The following is a 20,289-nucleotide window of genomic DNA, read 5'->3' on the forward strand; positions in this document are numbered from 1 at the left end:
ACTATCGCAGACTGTCTATGAACATTCCATGTTGCTGGTTCCATTATTACAACATTAGAATACCTGTGAACATTCCATGGAATCTTGTAAGCTCAGACCATTGTGCGTTACAATATGGATACTGTGGCCCAAACAGCATGCTGTCATGTGACTAATGACCATCACTTAATGCCTATCACTGGCTGGTGAGTTAAATTAGGTTTGCAAGAACAACCACAAACCCAGAACTTGAATTTGCAAAATCAACACAGCTGTGTTTGGTTTTAAAGGCTGTAATTGTCAAGGAAGAAAGGCAACAAACATGCACAACTATAGCAGTCCCACCCTTTCAAAGAACTGTCAGCAGAGCCTGAACATTCAGTACCATGTCTACTTGCTAATTGAACGGATGGTCCAAAGAAAAATAATTGACTAGAGAGAATTAAGAGAGGAGCTGCAACAATAGAACATTCTAAAAGGACTATCACAACGAATGACTGAGGGAGCAGAGCATAATTAGGAAAGGACATTTCCATGCTTTATATATATAAATAAAAAAGTTACTAGCAAAAGAGAGGGAGAATAATTGTTCATTGTATTCTGGTTGCATGAGAATCCAGTTGAATGATAAATCAGGAGCCAGGGCTGATTTAAACATTTCCACCTAACTACATGAACTGTTAGTAGCTTCTCTGAAAGTTATCAATGAATATGGAAAGTTTTAGTAATATTCAAGATGATAATATAGAATTGGGCTATCAAATCTGTTTAAGCTGCTTATGTGTCCAATAAGTGAGACACCTCTTTAACTTTCTGCTTATTATTGCCACCCTACTTGTGTGACAGAATAATACCTGTTAGAATCTAAACCCATTACAATTGAATTCAGTCACAGCACATGATCTGGATAAGAACAATAAAGCCATTATATGTTGTTGCAAAGGGGTTTTTAAAGCATTTATCCAACTGCACAAAATCTCCTTCAGACACCCCACATTTTAAAAAAGTTTGTTTACACCCTGCATCCGTGGCGGTTTAGCCATAGATGTCTGTAGTTATTATCTACTACACAGGGACAATTCATTTATGAATCTGCCTTAGTAGTACAGTAACTAACAGCAACAAAAAAGGGAGAGTACAGTGGTGCCTCGCAAGATGAAATTAATTCGTTCTGCAAGTTTCTTCATCTTGCGGATTTTTCGTCTTGCGAAGCACGGATGCACCCTGGCATTAACGGTTTTAAGAAAACGGAAACAAACTCGCAAGACGTTTCATCTTGCAAAGCAAGCCCATAGGGAAAATCGTCTTGCGAAGCAACTCAAAAAACGAAAAATCCTTTCGTCTTGCGCATTTTTCGTCTTCCAAGGCATTTGTCTTGCGAGGTACCACTGTACTTTAAGGGTATTTACATGGATGCGATGAAGAGGTGAAGGCTGATGATCCGATTAAAGAGGAAAGGGTATATTAATATGGTTTGGGAAGTGGGCTCTAAGTATGGAAACTGAATACATTCAGCCCTGATATAATTTGTGTACACACTGTCCCAGACATTGCCTGTCATTTTAATGCTAAATCAACAAATATGCCTAATGTGTTTATTCCCCTTCCCATTTCCAAACTGAACATCATCAGCTTTCCAAACGCAGGACATTTCCCCAGTTCTGTAATTTGTGTCCAACACATTTAAAATAAATATTGCTGTGGCAATCACACCGTAATCCAAAATCCAGCTGCACTTTTCTCAGCTACAATAAATGTGCACATCACATACTAAATGCCATCGCTATGGGTTAAAACCCTCTCGGATGAGGCCATTAGGTGAAGATGCGCCAATATAGTAATAGAACAAGAGTCACTGAAAGAACAGTAAATCTTAACTTACTAACAAGTTAATTATGATCACTGATATTTAATAATATTTTGGTCAGCTGTCTTCTGGTAGATGTCCTACTTGCTTCTAGTGACATTTACTTTTGCTTTCCTCACCTCTACACTCTAGCTCTTCATTATGGGTGGGCTAACGATAGGACATCCACATGAAAACAGGAATTTCAAGAAGGATTGGCTGAAGAATTTAAGGACATCAAAGAAGAACCAGATACTGATCCCTACTTTTCATTGGCCAGTTTTAATGAAGTGTAAGAAGTCTAGTTTGGGATATAAGAAAGGGACAGATTCCACATTACTTCCTTCTCAACCCAGGTCATTTTAGGAGGGAATTGAGTGCATGCAGCTCTTCCTCATCCACCTGATAGGCCATCCTTGTAGGGACAGGAATGTCCAGTTGCTACCTACACACATAGATTTCAGCACATGTAAAGAGAAAATGTAATCAAGTCAGGAAGTCATCTTTGTGAATTGAATGAATTCAAAAGTTCTGCCCAGCTGGGAATAGGCAGTAAGGCAATATATGGCTCATGGGAGAAATATCTTCCACTCCAGCCCAAAGACATTGGCAAGGTTGTTCATAATGAAGCAACAAAGCGCTACACAATGCTTATTAAGCATACCCCCCTTTCTCTCTTTAAGCCTTTGTTAATTTTGAAAATGGTTGTTCAATGAAAAAAAAAAAAGCTCAAACCACAACCCAGCAGACAAAACAGCGAGGCTTAAATGTGTATAACATGCACTGTATTGCAGCCTGTGTCCTTGACTGCTTATACAAGAAAATGAAACACTTCTTAGGAATCGTTCATGTTAAGCCTGGTGCTGCACAAAGGGATGAGCATGATTACTTTCCCAATACTAAAACTCTTATTATTCTAGGACTACAAAAGGTAGCTTGAAACCTAAGAAATAATAAATGTCGTTCTGTGATCACAAGCTGGTGGCTGAAATGTTACAGGGACATGGAAAGAGATAAAAAAGATAGGGTGGGGGAAAGCAGTATCAGAGGAACATCTGTGTCCAGGGACTCCTAATGCAAACAATTTCTCAGTATCTGCTATTTACTAGTTACAGCATACAGACAAGCTTGCATGAGAACAACAGTAAGCCTTGAGTGACATTCAGAGGTCACCACCAAGGCAGGAAGTTGGGGAAGGGAGGCAAATACTATGCTGACAATTATTTTGCAAACTGAGCATGCACAATTGCCATGCCTTATTTGAACAGCAACTTTATGATCTGAATATGCCATCTTGGGTGTATAAATTAGGTTTCTAAGTACAGTGGTACCTCGGTTTTCGAACGTCTCCATTGACGAACATTTCAGTTTTCGAACACCATAAACCTGGAAGTAAATGCTACGGTTTTCGAACATGCCTCGGAAGTCGAACTTCTGAGGCGGCTTCCGCTGAGTGTAATATCCTGTCAGCTGGGAAACCGCGCCTTGATTTTCAAACATTTCAGAACTCAAATGGTCTTCCAGAACGGATTACGTTAGAAAACCAAGGTATCACTGTAAACAGAATGATGTAACAACTGTATTGCTGGCTATATTTAAGTGGAAAAGGTGAACTAGTGAGGAATGGAAACACTGTCTGTTCTTATAGCTCAAGAATGTTGACAACATACTTGAATAAATCCCAGTAATAAGAACAAGACAGAGAGACAAATAACAATTAATATGCTCTAAGAGGAAAGAGTGGATCTGAATGTCTTAAAATAGGGGCAGCCAGGGGTGCCAAATTGAATAAAATATGGGGGGTGGGAGGTAAGCCCCGCCCCACATAATCGATCACATCATGTGGCGTACGCACGCATGCATATGCACACACACAATTTGAATGGAAATGCCCATCAACTTTTGGGGGACAGCCCCTTCAAATATTTCATTGGGGAGTGAAGGGACCTCAGCCCCTAGCAGTTGGCTTCTATGGGGGCAGCTAAAATTTGGGGCTGCTGAGAAACGGAGTCCTGGGCAAACAAATGGAGTGGGTTATCTCAATATATTGTGCAATCCCTCTTTCCAAAACTGATCTCCATATATATGGGAAGAAAATACTTCCTCACCCCTGCAATAGACCTTTGAGACAAGAATGTCTCCTGCTGGTGATTGGTTTTTGTCTCTCAGTCAGTGTTTTGTTGGTGGGGAGGGCATCCTGTGCAAATGGATGGATACTATCCCTCCATCCATTTGCACGAGATGTTTTCTAAGGCAGCACCCAAAAATAGTAATATTGGAGGGCCGTTCCATCACCATGAGGATGCCATGAGGGATTGTTTATTTTTATTTTTTTGAGCCCGAGAGTAGGTTTGTTCGGTCCTATTATGGAAAACATCCTGTGGAAACCAATGGAAATTATCCCTGTCTGTTTTCACAGAAACAGCTTTCAAAGCTGGAGAAGAATTCTGGGCTTCTTATGCTCTATTCTCTTTTGAAGCAAACCATCGCTCCCCTAAAGTTTGTTTCTGGGTATGAGGCCAGGGAACATCATCATATCGAAACATGTAGCATCTGTTCACCATGTAATTTTATTATAACAATGCCAAGCATCCTCCTCATTTACTTTATTTTTGAAAAAGTTCTCTAGGCATGTGGATACCATTTAACAACATTTTGCATGATGGTTCCTGAGCTCAAGGAGCAAGCCTCTGCCTACATTTGGACACAACTGGAAGCCCTATTGGATGAAGATGCCATTCTGGCCCTTTCAAAACTGATTTTAACCACTGATTCCAGAACTTTATAAGACCTCTTAGAATTCATTGGGCAATTTCTGCTAGTTATTATTATTTTGCTTACAGAGAGTGCACTAGATATTCTGCAGATATTCCTGTTCTTTGCTTCAATTATGAGGTTTTATCACTTACCAGATTATTATTTTTTTAAAAAAAAATGAATCCTATAATAACACAATATGAGTAAGTTGATTAATTTACCAGTACTGCTGGATTGAAAGTCGGCAATAATCCTATTATTACGTTTACCTTCATAGCCTGGACTTCCTTGGAAATCACAGTGCCAGATCTAAGCAGAAACTGTTTTTTTTTCACAATGAAAACAATCTTGAAGCATATACTCCCCTTTTCTTTTCAAAAACATGCTTCTCCAGGCATCAAGATTCCATTTAGATATGGGAAGGACTGTGGAAGGTTCTAAATCTGATTCAGCGAAGAGGCTGAGAGCACTATCAATGTTTGGAAAACAGGAAGTTGCTTTCAGTCCATTGGTCCACAATAGTGAATATTGTCCACACTGACTGGAAATGGCTCTTTGTCAGGGACTGGGCAGAGAAGGAATGGTGGAGACTGCCACCCCAGCCTGACCCTTCCAGAGAAGAGGAAGACAGTTTAGATTTACAGCAGGGGTTTGAGGGAGGTCACAGCTCAGAGGCAGATGAGGGGGGAAGCTGGGAAATAATGGTAGAGGAGGAGGAGGAATTGGAAGCACCAGGAGGGCAACAGGAGGAGAATGCGGCTGGAGACAGCACAAGAGGTGATGTGAGAGCATCTTGGAAGGGGTGAGAGGGACTGAAGGATGCAGAATGCCTGAACTGATTCACATTCCCATCCAAGACAACGTTCCTCACTTAGGGATACTTCAGACATCATTTGTGAATAAGAAAACCTGTGAGAAATCCATATAATTGTGCTGAACACATATTATTCCGAGAGGGAAATTTATGCCACCTGATAAGACCAGACTTCGGTGTACACTTTCACCAAACTATGGTTGAAAGACTTGGTCAGAATAAATTTTATAAATAAACACTGGCACATCTTTCAAGATATTCCTGCCTGTAAAAACTCCCTTTGGGCCTGAGAAAGAAAGGGTCCCTACGAAATCAATTAGTTAGGACTAACTGTCTAGAACCATCATCTACCATTGCGAGAGGTCATTACAGATGCGGTAAATGTAATGTGTGCCCCTATAGTCTGCAAGTGAAAGAGATTAAAAGTGAACATATGTGGTTTACTTACAAAATTAATTCCACGACAACTTGTAACTCAAAGAATGTTCAAGGTTTTTTTCTTTAAAAACTTCTGCAGACTTAAAACACTACTCATCCCTCCTTCCTGTGCATTGGTGGGGCTGCTTTGGCTACAGGTAAAAAACAAAAGGTAAAGGACCCCTGGACGGTTAAGTCCAACATCAATCATGTCTTGAATATCAGAAATGAAAGGTATCGATTGATTGACTTGCAAAATCTCTATACCGCCAAGAAAAAAAAAGATAAGGGTGGCTATGATAGTTGGGTATATGCTAAATTAAACTAATTCTATACTCCACTGCCACTTTGGGAGTCTTGAGGCTGTGTTATTTGCCATCCTAATTACTCAATATAAAAATCTGTATTTAAATGAAAGTAGTATTTATTTATTTTAGAATGAGTGGATTCCCTAAATTTCAATCTGTCATAGTTCCAACATTCCAAAGCTTTTCAGTCTATCTGAATTCCATCGTAGAAAGTTAGAAATGGAACAAATGTTCCTGGCTTGGAACCCATTTTTATTTTTATTTAATATAAAAAGAATTATGCAGTTATGCAATTTTCAAAAGGTGGTTGATTATTCCATATAGTCAAAGCAACCAACTGGCACTGCAGATCAAAGTTTGGCTGGAGAGCCTCTCTCTCATTTTACTTGCTGTAATTAATACAATGCCATTCATTCAAGAGGACCTGAGGCACGTTCTTACCTTAGATAGACAGACATTATTTGAACTAAGCAAAGTGCTTGATTTTCCATAGCACTGCTGGAGGAGAGAAGCATGGAGAATACACCATCAATACCTCCTACAGAATTGTGAATTGATTTGGGCTGGTAGTATTCTGCTACCCTTACAATGAATTTTCATTGACTAAATGAAGCTGTAGGATACCCAGAGGTCTACTGTAAGCAGCAGGTGTCTTGGTGGTTGGTCAGGCTTATTAATAACAATAATGGCAGTAAGATTGATAACGGTAACAGATAGGTGGAATCTGACATAGCACTAAGGCAATTTTTGCATTAGTAAAAGGACTTTTACTTGCATATCACAATGTTCTGCCCCTCTTCTCCTGCTCTGTCCCTCCGAAATCTGTTCTAATGGTTTCCCCCAACCCTCTGGAGCAGATTTAAGGAGTGCACAAATGGAAATCCTTGCATTGAAGGGACTCATTTGTGGAATGTCGCTTATTATTGTGATGGTTACTGTTACAGTATTATTTCTCACCTTTCCTCCAAGGAGCTCAAGGTCATGTACATGGTTTCCCCCTTTCCCTTTTTATTCTCACAACAACCTGCTTAGCTGAAAGATGGCAGGTGGCCCAAGGACGCCAAGTGAGGCTTGTGGCTGAGTGAGGATTTGAGAACCCAGGTCTCCCTGGACCTACACTTTAACCATTACACTACACTGGTACAAAAGTTACAGTACAGGAGACCCTAATGAAGGAGACCAGGACAGAAACAGAAGCTATGGTAGTGTCCAGGATTGTGAAGTCATCCTTTCATTAGGGAGGGAGCAGCGGTGGACCTCAGGGCCTCAAATTTCAGCAGTGCCCTGTGTGAGGCCAAAATTCGGGACCCCTCTGCCTCTTGCCTTCCATTCTACCTCATAGCTGTGGTGCCCCTGAGGGTCTGCTCCCAGTGCAAGCAAGATAACTTTTAAGACTTGTGGCTGTGCCTCGTGTCCTAACAGAATCATAAGGACTGTAATGTGAGTTATGCCCACTGTTAGTTTGCCTGGATTTCCCCAGCCACTCTGGGCAGCTTACAGCATAGATCTTGCAAAGATCTGACTCACCTGAAGGAACTCTAGCAGTTGATGCTTCCTTTCTTCTCTGATTGTGGGCTGCAAAACAGCCCACAACTGGTGGGCAGCATGTTCTCCTGGGTTCTTGCTCCTTTATACAACAACCTGCTATGCTGAAAGATGGCAGCTGGCCCAAGGACACTTCACGCTAGTAAGTATATTTTTGCACACATTTTTGGTTCCATGTGCGTCCCTCCCAAAGCTGTGCGCTCGGTGGAAGAGAACGACCATCCCAGATAGGAGTGTTTTGTCATTCGGTCAAGGGTATACAATAGCTGTGCTCCCCTGCTAGAACCTCCAAACCAGCTCGAGAGTATACCTATATTGTTCTACTTCTGCATCTCTCTCTCTCTCTTTCTCTCTCTCTCTGTCTCTCTGTCTCTCTCTCACACACATATACCCACATAGAGAGAGGAGACATTATTAAATATTGCAGCTGGCATGGAAAGCTGCTTGCATGAAATAAAGTTTATTCCTGAAAACAAAGCGCTTGTGTACTTTGAACATCAATGGCACCATCCAATGAATACCACATCACTTCACTGCCCTATAATCTCCCTCAACTGGTAGAACACAAATCCGTCCTGTAAACTTGCAGAGTATAATTCTGCCACCTGTAAAGTACAATTCCACCATGATTTCTTTCCTTAAACATTTTCATTACACATGCACCAGCACACACGCACACACATACACACAAATGGTTAGCAATAAAAAATGTTTTAGTACTGTAAGCAAACCCAGCTGGTTCATACAACAAAATTATATATTTCAAACTGCATATTACATCCATTCTCTGGTTCTTACCCACTTTACCACTATCTGAAAAGTATGCACACAAAGAAACCTAATTTGTGTTATTGTGTGTGGTGAAAGCCCAAGGCACAACAGATGCTTGTCCAACTCTCCTGTCCCCCATACATGCTTATCTTTCTTTCCACATAAGTAGTCCAAAATCATAGAATACACCCAATCAAACCTAAGCCCTTTCAACTCTCCCCAAAGCACTTGGCAATGCACAGCTTGAGCTGCACATTTTAAGGATTGAAACCGACACTCCTTGTTCTTGCACTGCAGCTGCCCCCCATTGCCTGAAAGTCTGCACAGGCTAATGGGCCACACAGGTTGGGAATTGCATATGTGTGTGTTTGCTGGGGTGTGTGTGTGCAGAGAAGCTAGGCAATCTGAAGACATGCTGGGGCTGGGGCTTACCAACCACCCTGCAACCAGCCAATTCTTCTAGGCTACTCACAAGCCTTGTGTCCTGGAGAGCCACTGCCAGTCAGTGTGGACCAGTGCTTCTCAAGCTATCTGATGTGGTGGAGTGGCATTCCACACCCCAACTGTGCCAGGGACCGGTGCTATATTAGGTCCTTGAAGCATCCCATCCAACCTGGGCTGTGGTTGAGTCACTGGGGAACAGCAACTAACTGATGTCTCATTGATCAGCACTGGGTCACAGGCTTCAGCTGCAAACAGAGCAGCACTGAATATGCTCATATTCAATTCTCAGGTAAAACTTTCTATTGAGTCTACTGTTTTTTTTCCTGGAGAAACACTTAGATTGTGCAAATAGGTCTCATTTTTTAAACAGAGGTTCACCACCACTGTTTCTCTTGGCTGCTGTTGCTGCAACAAAACCATTCCCCCTCCATTTCGTGGATGATTCTCTTCCTTCTTAGATTAGTCCTGTGGATGACCCCACTGAATCAGCCATCAGCCCATGAATGAATATGTCCAAATTCCTCTTTATAATCATGATACTGGTAGGTTTGAATCTTCTCTCTTAAGTAAAGTATTACATTAAGTGGTACCTCAGTTTACAAACTTAATCCGTTGATGAAGTCTGTTCTTAAACTGAAACTGTTCTTAAACCGAGGCATGCTTTCCCTAATGAGGCCTCCCACTGTTGGTGCCCTTCCACCATTCGGATTCTATTCTTAGACCAAGGTAAAGTTCTCAAACCGGGAAACTATTTCCAGTTTTGCGGAGTCTGTAAACTGAATGTTTCTTAAACTGGACTGTTCTTAAACCAAGGTACAACTGTATATGGCATTCCCCAACCCTTGAACATGACTCTATTTATACCTGGGACTGTGAATAAGAAAGTCTTATTGCTGAATTATCTAAAGAAGATACAGGTGAAACTCAGAAAATTAGAATATAGTGGAAAAGTTCATTTATTTCAGTAATTCAACTTAAAAGGTGAAACTAATATATGAGATAGACTCGTGACATGCAAACTGAGATATGTCAAGCCTTTATTTGTTATAATTGTGATGATCATGGTGTACAGCTGATGAAAACCCCAAATTAACAATCTCAGAAAATTAGAATATTAAATGAAATCAGCAAAACAAGGACTGCAAATAGAGCAATATTTGATCTTTGAGAAGTAGAAGCATGGTTGGGCCCCTTTTGCATCAATTACTGCTTCAGTGTTGCGTGGCATGGATGCTATCAGCCTGTGGCACTGCTGAGGTGTTATGGAAGACCAGGAAGCTTCAATAGCAGCCTTCCGCTCTTCTGCATTGCTCGGCCTCATGTCTCTCATCTGTCTCTTGGCAATGCCCCATAGATTCTCTATGGGGTTCAGGTCAGGTGAGTTTGCTGGCCAATCAAGCACAGTAAGCCCATGGGCATTGAACCAGGTTTTGGTACTTTTGGCAGTGTGGGCAGGTGCCAAAGTCCTGCTGGAAAATGAAGTCAGCATCCCCATAAAGCTCGTCTGCGGAAGGAAGCATGAAATGCTCCAAAATCTCCTGGTAGATGGCTGTGTTGACCCTGGACTTAATGAAGCACAATGGACCAACACCAGATGATGACATGGCTCCCCAAATCTCTTTTCTGATGGGAGCAGCTTTTGCCATCTCGTTTGGAAACCAAGGACCCAGAGTCTGGAGGAAGAATGGGGAGGCACACAATGCCAGATGCTTGAAGTCCAGTGTGAAGTTTCCACAGTCTGTGTTGATTTGGGGAGCCATGTCATCAGCTGGTGTTGGTCATTTAATATTCTAATTTTCTGAGATTGTTAATTTGGGGTTTTCATCAGCTGTACGCCATGATCATCACAATTATAACAAATAAAGGCTTGACATATCTCGCTTTGCATGTCATGAGTCTATCTCATATATTAGTTTCACCTTTTAAATTACTGAATTACTGAAATAAATGAACTTTTCCACAATATTCACCTGTAATTATCACTGGGGCATTTGAACTTTGCCATTTTTACCATTAAAAGCTATGTCCTCTTTATGCCTTTGAAACAATTTGCAATGCCCATCTATTCCCACTATATTGATTCTGTGATTCCATCACATGAATGTTCTTGGTTGTAGAGATTAAGAAAGTAATGTATGTTTCTTACATAAAAAGGTAAAGGTACCCGTGCCCATTCGGGCCAGTCTTGCCAGACTCTAGGGTTGTGCGCTCATCTCACTTTATAGGCAGGGAGCCAGCGCTGTCCACAGACACTTCCGGGTCACGTGGCCAGCGTGACAAGCTGCATCTGGCGAGCCAGCGCAGCACACGGAACACCGTTTACCTTCCCACTATAAAGTGGTCCCTATTTATCTACTTGCACCCGCAGGTGCTTTCGAACTGCTAGGTTGGCAGGTGCTGGGACCGAATGACGGGAGCGCACCCCGCCGTGGGGATTCGAACCGCTGACCATGCGATCAGCAAGTCCTAGGCGCTGAGGTTTTACCCACAGCGCCACCCGCGTCCCCATGTTTCTTACATAGATCAGAACAAAAAGCAAGTGAGTACTGATTCTCCAGCATCCATAATCTAGCAGGTCAAGATACCTGCTGTAAAACTGTTACCCTGGCATTTTATATAAGTGATCCGTATAAAGCACAGGCTACATTACTGAATCTTAGGCTCCCAGTCCTTCCACTTTCAAACAAAGTGCGGTCCATTTGTCTCCTACACATTTCTTCTATTGTCTTGTGTTACAGCATCTGCGGTTATTCCCTGTTCTGCTTTTAATTTTCTGCCATCTACCCTTCATGGCCTAGCCTATTTGATTGTTATTATCTCACGGGCTGTTAAGTTATTTCTCTGGAACTTTTGATACCCAACTGTGATGCTTGTCTGGAAGTGTTTGGTGCAACTGCTTCTCTATGTGGAAGTTTTAAAATGCTATAGCCCATCTGTGTTGCTGTCTACACAACTGAAAAAAGGCTAAAACTAGTATCATATTGCATTTGGAGGAGAAGAAGGAAGAACAGATGCTGTTTGGAGGCCCCATTCTACTCCAGGTAAGGAGTTGATACACTTAAGCCAGCCTCCTACAGGTAACACCTACACAACACCTGCCTGCATAAACATTTGAAGCAGTTAATATTATTATTATTATTATTATTATTATTATTATTATTATTATTATTATTATTTTTAAAAAAGATACATTTCATGTATCAGCAACAGATCCATGGCAACACACCCCTTTGTGTTTCCAAGTTTATGCTGGACTTCTTATTTTATAAATAATAAAGCAACTTGAGGGTCAGCTTATTCTGACAATTAAAATATAACACTCTGTAAAAATAAGAATGCCCTCTCACCCTGTGAAAGAAACTTAGTCAGTCGATCAGATAGTTATTTAAATCCATACGTGAATGACCTTGTATAGCAGGAGTGGGAAGCTTTTCCCAGCCAAATGGCTGCATTCCCTGCTGCTCAGCTTTGCAGGGCGTCACATGCCAGTGGTTTGTGGAGCCAGAAGCCAAATGGATGGAGGCTTGAACATAGATTTTACCTGCACACACATTCACACACCCTTCTCTATCCTCCATCCAGGCAACCAAAAGTCACTTTGCCTCTGTGACCTTCTCCTCCTTCACCACAACTCTGTCCCTCCCACCCCCCCCCCACCCCAATGGCACAACTGTTCCTCCTCACCCAGTCCTGATGGTACAACATTCTTGCCCCACAATGCCTCAGAGTGAGGGATGCTAGAGCAACCAGGCAAGTCTTCTCCAGAGTATTGTAGGAGCATTGCTACTACTGCAGGGGCTGCAATCCAATACCCACTTACCTAAATGTATGTCCACCTGAACTCAGTGGGACATCTCAAAACTGAGAGAATCAGTGGTAAAATGGTAAACAAAATTCAATGGAAACAAGTGTAGACTGAAGCATGTTGGTGCAAAACTATCTTGCTTCCCCATATGTGCTCACGGGGTCTGAACTAGAAGCGACTGACCAGGTACAAGACCTTGCAGTTGTAGTGGATAGCTTGATGAAGAAAAAGGTGACTTCCATGCTACAGATCATTAGGAAAGGAATTAAAAATAAAACTGCTAGTATCATAATGCTATTATACAAATGTATCATGCAGCTTCATTTGGAATACTCTTATCAAAAAGAATTTAGATTTCAAAAAAGGTTCAGAAAAGGGAAATGAAAAAGATCAAGAGAGTGGAACAACCCTCTATGAAGAATTGTAAATAAAACAAAACAGAGCGTAATTGGGGGTGGGTTAATGTGCAAAACAATAACAACAACCCTGTTGAGTAAAACCACAAATATTAGAGTTGGAAAACAGGGTCCTGGCTGGGTTCCACACCAGAACAATCAGTAGTTTAAGGAGGAAATAAATTTTTCATAATATTCCTACTGATACCAGGGATATGATGGCAAACAAAATCAGAGTGCTAGGTACTAGAGAAAATGCTAGAGGGTGATGAAAATGTAAATGCCTTTCTTCAAAAAAGCAGGAAATGTGCCAGGTCATAGGCCAACCATCACATTATGAAGAAGGTCCATGAATATTTCTTAAATGTGGACACTGGAGACCTGTTCAGAGCTGTGGTAGTGATGGAGTATTTAATCTTTCCCTCCCGTACTGTATTCCCGATCCATTTCTCTGCCCACAATGGGCAGGGTAGGTAGTTAAAACAGCTTTGGGGATGCGATTCTGATCTGTAATCAATACACAGGAAATGGTTGAACAACTTCTTCTACAAACAAACTGGCAGCTGCCCCTCATAGCTGTATTGGGGAGGGAGTTGTTGTTGTTGTTGTGGTCAGGAGATTAACCACAGATTTCCTGCATAAAATGTAGTTGGGCCCCTGTGCTGTAATCTCCTACACACCTGCCCCACATTCCTTAAATAAAGACAAAGTCATTGATACAATGCACAAAGAATGTATTATACTCGTGAAGAGAGGATCCTTCCCAAGCTGTCTACAATCTTTGACTAGACAGATTAATATTAATCACCTACCTACATGCTGGGAAATGAATGCTGATCATGTGGGCAGCTACAGATTAAGATGGTTCCTCCTGCTTATTCTTAGAACAGCTGAAACAGTAAGATGACTATTTCCAATGCTTGAGCACAATTGTGCTCAGCAGATAAAAGGCAGGAGGGAAGGGGAGCTGAGGGCAAACTGCTGCTACACTGATTAACAGTGCCTGCTAACTTGTCTCTAAGTTTTAAGACAACCAGTGATGCAATAATGCCATCAATGATGCAATAATGACAGGTAGACAAGCCCACTGGTTGAGAGGTTAGCTGTGGATGAAAGCTAACAACCATAGTAAAAAACAAACCCAAGACCAGCTCCATGGATTTTAAAGTTCACACTGTTTATTGAACTCTTCTTTGAAATAGAATTCATTGATAATACTTCTATCCTCCTACTTGGATGGCAAAGGATCCATCAGAAGATAAGGAATTACTTTGGGTACAGATAAAATTATGACATTCGGAGTACACAGCCATTAACACAGAGTGCGCAAAGCTGCTTTGTACTGAGTGTATTATTGGCCAACTATTATCTACTGCAGTCTTCCCCATTTGGGTGTCTTCCAGATGCTGTAGAACTGTCTCTCCTCTCATCCCTGCTCATTGACCATGCTTGTGGTCAATGTTGTGATCAAAACATTGAGGTCAAAACATGTCAGAGGATCAGGCTGGCAGGCAAAGGCTGGTCTACTGTGAGTCTACAACTCTCCAGTGTGTTAAGCAGGTATCATTCCAGTTTTGCTACATGTGATTATTTTAATTGGGGACTGAACATAAATCCAACTGAACCCAAGCAAATGTTCTAAAGAACCAGTGAATCAAATTTTCAGGTGGGAGGGGGAAAGAGCTATTTTATAAAAACCAGTTCCTTTTTAAATACTAAGTCAATGTCATGGGTTTGTGTTTTTTAGGATTGCATCATTGCTTCTCACTAGCTCTAATGTCACCTATAAATTTCCACTTGTTTGCCCTTCCTTTGAGCTCCATATCAATTTTGTGCATTTCCATCACAATAGCAATGCATGACTACTTCAATCATATGTGTTAGAAGTGGCCCACAAACACTGTTATTACATACAGAGCTAATATATTTGGAATGCCAAGTTCTTCAGAACATTGTGGCTTTTAAAAGTGCCATATTAAATATAGAAAACAAAATAATCTGTAAGGAGAGCAACTGCACTGGAGTGACTAATAACTTCACATCAACAATTAATTAGTGCCGACATTTTCCTCCTGTGAAATGTCACCTTGATGCCTACTTAGAGATGTATTTTGAAATAAGCAGCTGAACAGCAGCCAACCACATTTGCCACATGTAGATCAGCCTGTCATTCTGCACAGATTAGGCAAGGTACAGCATCACTAGATGGTGCTCATTATCTGCCAGATTTGATTCACTAAACATTAGAAGGTTATTAAAAACATGCTTTACAGAAGCAACACAACTCAGCTAGATTTATAGACACAGCTATTTAGGTTGCTTTGTTCTTCTTCAGTTTTATTAAGTTGCACCATATGTTCTTAAAACATAAATTTAGAATGACGTTTTGAGAGAGAGAGTTCCAGAGAGGTAGACACATGTTTGAAGAAACTAGTGTCAATAAATAGCACCCTTTCTCACAATATACAGAAGGGTAGCACCTGATAACATTTGCTTTCTAACTTTTTGAGTGATTCAACCTTAAATTTGTTCCCTGTGATACTGAAAATCTCATCCACTGACCTTGCTTTCTGAAACCACAATTTCCTTGCTTGGATCTCTATTTCTTCAAGACTTTGTAGGGACGAAAATCAGCATGTTCAAACTTCAGCATGAAGAGGGGAAAGGAGATGGTGTTTTAGGAAGTAAGCATTTTAATAGCATAATTTCTGCCAGTGAATTTATATGCTGTGGAAACATATAAATTAATGTGGAAACATGATTGCCTTGAACCTTGCAAGAAGCATAGAATCGAGAATCTTCTGCTCCTATCAGAAAGTACAGTGGTACCTCTGGCTATGTGCTTAATTCGTTCCAGAGGTTAACCTGAAACTGTTCTTAACCTGAAGCACCACTTTAGCTAATGGGGCCTCCCGCCGCCACCATGCAATTTCTGTTCTCATCCTGAAGCAAAGTTCTTAACCCAAAGTACTATTTCTGGGTTGGTGGAGTCTGTAACCTGAACCGTATGTAACCCGAGGTACCACTGTATTGTATAATACAAGTGGGGGGGAGGGGAATGCGGCCCCAGGACTTTCTCCAGAGCAAGACTGATGACACCATCAGAAGTAGTGCTAGGAATAACTGACACACCATTTTTTCCACATTGAATGAAGTGAAAGAGAGACTTTCAAGTCCTTTACTTCACACTAGCAAGATAAATGGCAGCACTTGTTTGCAGGATTGTTTGCATCTCTAATTAAAAGCTTAAGGCTACATTTCACAATAGTAAAGAGCTTTTGTTAAAGCTCAACATGTTTTGCAGGTTTAACCCACAGAAGCAAGCACAGCTGAGTTTAGTGCTACTTACATCCAGGTCATTATGCACTATTTATAGTGCCACAGGACTCCTTCTTGAAATACTATTATTCTTCCCTCACTGTTGTAGTAAAATGTCTTTAGTCAGCTGTCTGCAAGTTTGGAATCTTTACTGATTACCTACCCATCACCCTAAGGTCCCCAGAGGCGGGTCACAATATTAAAACACAGTATTAAAAACACTTTAAAAGAAGTTATAAACACAAAAACAAGGTGGATCCTCAAAATATCAAAAAGCCAGTGTGCAAAGGTGCATCTTCAGCATTTTCCAGAAGTTGTATAATGAAGGTGCCAGATACACCTCTGAGGGGAGTTTCACAGCTTAGAGGTCACTACAGATAAAGCCCTATACTGGGCCACCACCAACATCTGAAGGTGGAGGAACTACCAAAATGATTCCCTATGACAATCTCAGCACCCAAGAGGTTGTGTAGGGAAAGAGACAATCTTTCAGGTATTTGGGGCCTGAGTCATTTAGACCTTTAAACACTAATGCGAACACCTTAAATTTGCCCTAGAAATCTACTGGCAACCATAGAATCACCAAGTAGAGATAGTAGGACCCCGAGGGTCATCCAGTCCAACCCCCTGCAATGTAGGAATCTCAACTAAAGCATCCATGGCAGATGGCCATTCAACCTCTGCTTAAAACCTTTCAAGGAAGGAGATACCACGACCTCCCAAGGAAGACCTTTCCACTGTCAAACAGCTCTTTCCATCACAAAGGTCTTCCTGGTGTTTAGTTGGAATCTCTTTTCTTATAACTTGAAGACAGTGGTTCGAATCCTACCCCCCAGAGCAGCAAAAAACCAAGCTTGTTCTATCTTCCATGTGACAGCCCTTCAGATAGTAGAAGATAGCTATCATATTTCTTCTCTGTCTCTTCTTTTCCAGGCTAAACACACCCAGCTCATTCAACCATTATACATAAGGCTTGGTTTCCAGAAACTTGCCTTCCTCTGCACACATCCCAGCTTGTCAGCATCCTTCTTAAACTGTGATGCCCAGATCTGGACACAGAATTCCAGGTGTGGTCTGACCAAGGCAGAATAGGGTGGTACTATTACTTCCCTTGATCTAGACACTATACTTCTGTTGATGCAGCCTAGATTAGCACTAGCTTTTTTTGCTGCTGCCTCACACTGTTGACTCATATTAAGCTAGTGGTCCACCAAGACCCCTAGACCCTACTAGTAAGCCAGGTGTCCCCCCATTTTATATTTGTGCAGCTAGTTTTTCTTGACCAAGTGCAGAACCTAACATTTGCCCCTACTGAAATGCATTTTGGGCCCAGTTCTCTAATCTGTTAAAGGCATCTTGAATCCCAGTTCTGTCTTCTGTGGCATTAGTTACCCCTCCCAGTTTGGTGCCATCTGCAAATTTGATGAGCATCCCCTCAATTCCTTCATCCAAGTCATTTATAATGATGTTGAACAACAGCGGGCTCAAGACAGAATCCTTCAGCACCCCACTTGCTACTTTTCCCCAAGATGATGAGGAACCATTAGTGAGTACTCTTTGGGTTTTGTCAGTCAATCAGCTACAAATCCAATTAACAGTTACCTCATTCAGTCCACACTTTACCAGTTTCCTCACAAGAATGCCATGGGAGACTGTGTCAAAAGCTTTACTGAAATATAGACTATGTGGATGTCTAGGAAAGCTCAGTCAGTATAGCATAAGACTCTTAGTTTAAGGGTCAGTGGTTCAAGCCCCACCTTGGGCAAAAGATCACTGCATTGCAGGGGGTTGGACTAGACACTTGTGGTCCCTTTCAACTCTTTGATCCTTGCAATCTTACATTCACAGCTCCCCCCCTGATCCCCCAAGCTTGCAACTGTCAAAAAAAGAAATGAGATTCACCTGGCATGAGCTGTTATTGAGAAACCCATGCTGGGTCTTAGTAATCATAGCATCCTTTTCTAAGTGCTCACAGACCAACTGTTTAATTATCTGTTCTAGGACCTTTCCTGGTATCAATGCCAAGCTCACCAGTCAGTGGGTCCTCTTTTTTCCACTTTTGAAGATGACGACAACATTTGCTTGCCTCCAGTCTGCAGGGACCTCACCTGTTCTCCAATAGTTCTCAAAGATTTTGGACAGAGGCTGTGAGATTACATCCACAAGCTCCTTTAGTATCCTTGGATGCAGTTCTTCAGGCCCTGGAAATCTGAATTCATTTAAAGTAGCTAGGTGTTCCATTATTATTATTATTATTATTATTATTATTATTAACCTCTCTCAAAGTCTGAGCTCATTCTGACCTTAGGCCCGCCTGACCTCCTCCATGCAACTGTTGGTTACTCATGTAGATTCTTCCTTTGTGATTTCCCCTTTCTTCCATTTCTTATACATGCCTTTCTTAACTTTCAGATCATCTTTAAGCTCCTTACGCAGCCACACCAGTTTCTTTAGATGCCTCCCACTTTTCTTTCTTGTGGGAATTGTCTGCATTTAAGTCCTTAATATTTCACCTTTAAGAAACTCCCATCCATCTTGGACTCCCTTCTCTTTGAGTATTCCTGACTATGGGATCTCAACCCAGTAGTTCTTTAAGCTTTTTGAAATCATCTTTCTTAAAGTCCCAAGTGCATATCTGATGACACTCAGCTTTCCCTTGCATCTGTATCATGAAACCCAAGAGAACATGATCGCTTCCTCCTAAGGTTCCCAGTACTTCATCAATTCCTATTGGTGAGGACCAGGTCCAAGATAGATCTCCTTGTTGCTTCCTCTACCTTCTGGGAAATGAAATTGTCAGCGAGGCAACTGAGGAATTTGTTGGATTTTCATTCTTGGCAGAGTTTGAGGTCCAATGGATGTTGGGATAGTTGAAGTCTTCCATGACTACTATATCTCTCCCTTTTTGAATATTTAGTAATCTGCTCTAGGAAGATATTATCCAAGTCTTCAGTTTGGCTTGAAGGTCTATAGCAGACACCTACATTAAGGTCACTGTTGTTTCCCTCTCCTACAATTTTTACCCATATACTCTTAATCTGCCTTCCATGCTCCAGGTTGCAAGTGTACACATCCTTTACATATAATGCTACTCCTCCCCCCCTTCCTGTTTGGTCTATTCCTTTTGAACAGGTTATACCCCCTCAATTTCTACATTCCAGTCATGAGTCTCATCCCATCCAATTACAGTAATGCCTATTAGGTCATATTTGCCATTCTGTGTTAAGAGCTTAAAATTGTCTTGCTTGTTTCCCACTCTCTGTACATTAGTCTAGAGACAACCATAAGTCTTTCCCTCTAGTTACTTCCTTCTTGGAGTTTCCTGCCCTTTAGCAGGTTTCTATATAGTACTACCTCAGTTTCCTGTGCATCTATGAATGTATTATCCATAGTGGAGCTGCTTTAAAAAAGGGGGTTATATCTTAATGGAACCTCAGCCAGGACCAACTGAACTTTCTGTGTCATCTTTGAGAGCATTCTTCTTGCAGGATATGGCTGTGGATTTAGGATTATGAGGGGATCTCATGATTTGCTCCTGCCTTCAACATTACCCCCATGCCACTCCATAGTGTTAGAAAGACAGATACTGAATTTGTTCAGCAACTCTGACTTCCTTCAAAGTAGCAAGAGTACAGAAGAAGAGGCCACGAGAAATAAAATAAAAAAGTGAGTCCACTTCAGCTTCCCCTAAGGGTAAGGGGTAAAGAAACATGTGGAATCTTGAAAGACTAGAGTACATTCTAGGACATAAATCTGAGCTGCAAAGAAAGAAGCACAACTACTGAGTGAAAAAGCAAATCAAAAGACATATATTCGCAGCAGGCGAACATCACTGAGCCACTCAGTAGGGATGGGGGCTTTTGTTATTATGAAACAACTTTTCAAAAGTT

General features: G+C 41.4%; 1 protein-coding gene and 1 long non-coding RNA gene across 26 annotated transcripts in view; both read right to left on the reverse strand.

Annotated features, from left to right (window-relative positions):
• The window catches only part of NRXN3 (neurexin 3), a 1,185,406-nt gene that overhangs the window by 697,571 nt on the left and 467,546 nt on the right, over positions 1–20,289 (reverse strand). The gene's annotated exons all lie outside the window — the stretch shown is intronic.
• Positions 1–20,289, reverse strand: part of LOC309373213 — a 55,260-nt gene that overhangs the window by 27,341 nt on the left and 7,630 nt on the right. Inside the window, exons 2-4 of one of the 2 annotated variants that reach the window (XR_014169849.1) lie at positions 15,644–15,725; positions 7,649–7,765; positions 5,933–5,965 (exon numbers count right to left, since the gene is read on the reverse strand). This is a non-coding gene — a long non-coding RNA (uncharacterized lncRNA). Of the gene's footprint in view, positions 1–5,932; positions 5,966–7,648; positions 7,766–15,643; positions 15,726–20,289 lie in introns of those variants that run through there. The other variant, XR_014169848.1, reaches the window with a different exon arrangement.

Source organism: Podarcis melisellensis (genome assembly GCF_964234715.1).
Source record: "Podarcis melisellensis genome assembly, chromosome: 1".
NCBI lineage: Eukaryota > Metazoa > Chordata > Lepidosauria > Squamata > Lacertidae > Podarcis > Podarcis melisellensis.